Here is a 5,494-nt window from a genome sequence, read left to right on the forward strand (position 1 = left end):
GTGCAGGTAATCCCGCTGCCCCGGAAACGGGAGGCGGAGCGCCGGGCCCCTGGGTTCCCAGGTCTCCTCCCCACGCCCAGCGCCGCGGGGGCGGGTCCTACGGCCCGAGACGCGCCCCCTCGTGGGACAGTCCGACTGTGGGCCGGCCGCCCCCCGCCCCTATGCTGCCCCTCTCAGAGCAAAGGGAGACCGTCCCTCACCTGGGTCCGGGACCCAGACTGGAGCCCCAGGAGGCTGAAAGAAGACCTGCTGTGCCTCTGCTTCCCAACGCTCCTGGCTCTCTCCACCCCGAGGGTCCAGGCTCTTCGCACAGGTGGCCCGAAAGCATACAAATGCACGTTTCTCTGTTATGTAGAATCAGTCAGGCAAGAAGTGGTTAAATAGAAACATTCTTGTAAATCGGGGACCGTAAGTTTATCAGGATCTCAGATCCCTTCCCCCAACACACGCACCATCTGTCTCACTCTTATTCCATTCTTCGCCCCATGTTGTTTCACCCACCCCCCACCCCCCCGTATTTGCAAGTGTAGCTGGCTCTCCTCTGGGTTGGTAAAATTAGGAGTGCTCTGAATCCCCTCCCCCAGGAGCGCCTCCGAAAGGTGTCAGGGTAAGCGCTTTGTAAAAGTAATAGCAATGTTGTCGTTGGATAAATTAAGCACTTAACCTGGTCCCAGGCTGTGGGCTAGCAGATACACATGCGTTCTGTCCTGCCATACCCTGAAGTGGTAAGTTATGGATTTGGGGTAAGGGGGTTATGAAAAAGAATAAAAGCAAAGCAAAAATTCACCTTGGAAAAAAAAATAGGAGTAATTAAAAAATCAGACACAAGCTTTCTTGAGAAATGAAAAATATGTGATTAAATACGAAAAAGAAGGTAGCACGATTGAGTTGAGAATCAGCTGGCTTCTGTGTGTGTTCCTGAGTGTATGTTTACTTTTTTTTTTCCCCCCTGGATGTATATTAAGAAGCTGGACTGAAGGAATGAAGCCCAGGGCTGTGTATCTTCTTGGCTGAATCTCAGTCTCCCTGAGGAGCCAGCATCCTGTGCTGTATGGGCCCAGGTATGCTGAGCAAAGATGGGAATCCCAGGTTCGTGGTCTCATCTCTCACTAGAGAAGACCCACCATCGCAGCTCCTCACCTCAAAACGCCTTCTGCAAAGTCAGTTCCCCGCGGCCAGGCCTATGGGCTCAACATTTAGCCCTTCCTTCTCTCCTTCATTCTGTAGATGCCATCCACGGAAGTCCAGAAACATGGGCCTCAGACTGGCCACCAACACCCCAAAGTAGGAGTTCCCCATCCTTTCATGGGGCATTCCCACAGCCCTCGACACTTCTTCCGCTTGGCCAAGCCTTCACCGGGTGACAACCTCTCACTACTGACTAAGGCAGTAGCTCAAAAGGAAAGCCACCACGCTGCTAGATGCTTCACACACATGATCTCATTGAACCCTCACAACAGCCCTCCACAGTAGGGAATACTACTTATTGTGCCCACTTTCCCGGTGAGAAATGAGGACCTTGGGCGCCACACTGTTGGCCAGGGACACAGAGCTCGTAGCTGTCCAGCTACAGTCCCCCTCTCACACGGTCACCAATACTTTCTCGTTCTCTCCTTTTTGTTTTTTTGTTTTTTTAATTATAGTAGGTCCTCCAATAATGTCATTTTGCTCTGGAATCGGTCTGTTTGGGCCCCAAATCCACCCTATATTCTGGCCTTTTGAACTTGAGTAACTTGCTTCACTGAAATCTCAGTCTTAGGTCTGGAAAACATCATGATAATACAGACTCAGTAGCCTTGCTGTAAGGGCTAAATGGGAGAGGAGAAATTTGGAGGGCCTGGCAGTCAGCAGTAAGCCATCCTCCCAGAGCCCTCATGTGTTACATTTGGAGCATCAATGCCGGGCAGCAAGCATACCCCTATGAAATGTGAACCAATGAAGTATTTTCTATTCCAAACGCAAGCCCATGTCCTTCCCCTTCCTGAAAATTGTGCGTGGTTGCTTGCAATAATCCTCCTAATTACTGATTTTGTTTTTGTCTTGTTTTGTGACCAAGCCCTCTCACTGGCTAGTGTTGTTTTGTGAAGGGAAATCACCTTCTAAACTGCCAAATCCAACTTTCTTTTTAGCCTAGGTGCCCAAGCCCTGGCATTTTCCAAATGGCTTGTTCCTTCAGACCTTGAGGCCTGAGCTGCGGAGCAGGAAAGTATAACCAGAGCAGGAACTAACTCCTTACAGTCTTAGTCTGTTTGTCCGTTCGAAAGAATCCCAGGTTATCTTCCAGAAGCTGCAAGCAGGGTGAGGTAATAAATGACTGCTTGCCCCATGTGATGGCAGTGAATCATCCCCAGGCATTCCTCAAGGCGGAGGACAAATGTGAAAGGGATTAAAGGTAAAACCGGCTGAGCCGCGTGATAAAGCGTATGGGACGTTACTCTACAGGTGACTGAACTGCAGGAATCTGAACTGAAGTCAAGAAGCCCAGCCTCTCTCGGCCTTCCTTCTGAGGCTGTGTGCGGCTGCCCATGAGTGGAGTTGGAGGAGACAGGCATGGCCGCCATGGGGGCCGAGCAGAAGTGACCACAGGCCAAGCCTTTCTTCATTTGCTTTCACATCTAGGTAGCCCACAGGAGACACCCACTTAAATTCTTTCCCCCACTACTGCAGCAAAGGAGAAAGACCAGTTTCCATACACGTGTTTCAGAGAATTTCAGAGCATCAGGGTAATATATTTCAAAAAGATGGTAAAGAGGAGAAATTAAGCTTTTTTAAAAAAGAAACGGATATGTTAGCAGTAGTTTCCTGTTGGCTTCTGCATTCTTTAAGTGAAGGCTGTGGAAACCTCTGCTGAGAAGTTTCTTCCGACTCCATGACTGTACCTCTCTACCTCCTGCTGTTCCTCCCACACACCCCAGAGAATGCACACAGTTACATTTCTATGCTCGAGCCGATAATGTCCCCTTTCTTTAGTCATGCATTAGCTGAAGTTCATAATTGGGCCAATGAAGGGAGCCAGAGAAAAAAATGAGTGTGGAAGAAACCTTGGCAGTCTGAGAGCTGAGGCAGAAGAGATGGTTTCTATTTATCTCTGGGTCTTCAGTGCTTGAAAATAAATCGAAATAAGTCAAGCATTGCCAACTGATTTTACAAATAGGGAGAGGGAGCTTCTATGAATGATGACTCATTGCCCTGGTACTTATTAGTCCCATTTTATAGATGCGTAACCTAGACTCAGAGAGGCTACTTGACTTTCGTATGGTCCCATAAATAGTGGAGTCAAAATTCTAACTCGATGGGTTTTTACTTCTGGATTCACAACGGTGTGGACTCTCCTGTGCCAGTGAAGGAGGAAGAGAGCTTCGGGGCACTTCGAGTTGCATATCTACTTGGAGTGGTGGGAGGTGGGAGGGGACATGCTCAAGTCAGAGCTGTGTTTACAAGGAGAGGAAGTGGGAGTTCTGAATGCTAAGCCGAAGATGGATCAACCTGAATTTTGACCTCCACCGTGCTTGTCAACAAGACCCTGCTGGGGGGTAGCTGTCGGGGGATTTGATAGGCTGAGCTGTCTCCCTAGAAGGAGGCGCACTGTTCTCCCGGTCCTGGCTGCCTCCCCTCCTCTCCTCCCCCTTTTTCCTTGCTGGTTCAATTCATTAAATGAACTGGATTTCTCCAGGATCCGAGGCAATCCTGAGGCTGGCAGGAGAGGTTTTCAACTCTCCCATCGAAAGGTCTCTGGGTAGTGAAGGCTGGAAGCTGTTGTGTCTTTCACCAACGAGGAAATGAATTATGCACTGGAGGAGGAGGTGGAGATGAAATCTCAGTTTCAAGGGTGGGGGTGTGGAGAGAAGAAAGAAAGTGTGCTCAGAGGGAGGGAGTTCCTACAAAGCAGTGCTTTCCTCCCCTCCCACCCCAAAGGCAGAAGAGGAGCCCCGGTGGGAACGGGGGTGGGGTGCTGTAACCAGCAGGCTGGCTAGAAGAAGCCTCTCTAGGGGTATTTATAGAGCTTTATAAGGCTTGCATCGCCATGGTACCCAGGGGCTTAAATTAAACTCTAGCCCAACTGCTTAGAGAAGGGTGGAATGAAATGCTCTTTATCTGTCCACTGCTCCTGGTTTGACGCCTTATTCTCAGAATTTTAGATGAGCAACCTGAGTGAATTTTATAAGATACTAGTAAGAAAGGTGTAGGGTTGGGGCTTGAACTCAAATAACTTGCCTCAACAGAATGGCTGGGTGGAGTAGTGAAACATACATGGGCAGAAAAAAAAATCTGTGTGAAACTTGGCTCTGTATGTTGGCTGATGTGTGTTTGAGCATGAGACTGCACCTCTTCGAGCCTCAGTTTCCTCGTCTGTCGATTGGAGCAACAATACGCGCCATACAATACTGCTTGTGACGACTAAATGAGATGATTGTAAATAAAGTGCTAGCTCGGCTCCAGAAACAGGAGTTTTTTTTGTTTCTTTTTTTTTTAAAACTGGGTCCCTTCCTTTTTCAGCTCTTTATTTGTTTATTCAACACGACTCTTGTCTGTCAACTGTACCAGACAATGGGTCAAGTGCTCAGGACACCGAAAGGTTTCTGGTCTTACAGTTTAGTAGAGGAGATATGCAATACACAAGTCAGCAAGTGAATAAATAATGGCCTATTGTCATCAATAACAAGAAGGAAATAAATAGGGTATATGACAAAATTTTGTAGGCTGGGGATTGGTAGAAAAATCTATCTTAGACAGGGCCAGAGAAGAAGGCCTTTCCGAGGAAGTGACATTTCAGCAGAAACCTGAAGTAGCCAGCAATGTGAAGAGGCAGAGAACATGCATTGCAGGCTAAGGAAGCAGCAGGTGGCAAGGCCCTGAAGAGTTGGTATGTTAACAGACCAAAGAGTCCTGTTCCCATTCCACTGAAAACCATAGGAGGTTTTTTCCGTGGGGGGATCCAAGCTAGGAGGTGGTCGCTCCAAATTCTTGCAAGGTTCTCTGGTCCCAAACATATGGTTTTCTGCACTGTCACTGACACCTTGATCCAGGCTGAACAGTCCCTGCTCCCTGGCCCTGGCTACTCACTGCAGTAGCCTCTAAAGGTCCGAGACAGCCTAGCAAAGTTTGGATGCTTTGCTTACTGTTTTTAGTTTTCAGAAGTTTAACTATGTGGTGAACAGAATGCCATATACAGATGGTAGGTATATTATGTAACTGTACACTTGATATCTATCTAATTTTAGCAACCAATTTCACCCCGATATATTTAATTAAAACGATAAAAGATTACATACCATGTTTTTAAAAAAAGTTAAATTATATGTCTTGGCATGGATTTCTTAGGTTTATCTTGTTTGGAGTTCACTCAGCTTCTTGAATCCCTAGTGTGATGATTCTTCTCAAAGCTAGGAAGTTTTCAGATATTATTTCTGAGACCATTTAGAGTTCCACCCTCTTTCTCCTCTATTTCTAGGACTCCTACCTTTTATTACAGTCCCTCAGGTTGCTTCTGTTC

At 47.5% G+C, this 5,494-nt stretch overlaps 1 long non-coding RNA gene across 1 annotated transcript; it reads left to right on the forward strand.

The window, feature by feature from the left end:
- Positions 1–6: 6 nt before the first annotated feature.
- LOC111737697 lies at positions 7–1,958 on the forward strand. The gene is made up of 2 exons (XR_002779513.1): positions 7–313; positions 966–1,958. It is a non-coding gene; the product is annotated as an uncharacterized LOC111737697 (long non-coding RNA).
- Positions 1,959–5,494: the final 3,536 nt, after the last annotated feature.

The sequence above is a fragment of the Pteropus vampyrus genome, unplaced genomic scaffold (genome assembly GCF_000151845.1).
Source record: "Pteropus vampyrus isolate Shadow unplaced genomic scaffold, Pvam_2.0 Scaffold30, whole genome shotgun sequence".
In the NCBI taxonomy this organism is placed as follows: domain Eukaryota; kingdom Metazoa; phylum Chordata; class Mammalia; order Chiroptera; family Pteropodidae; genus Pteropus; species Pteropus vampyrus.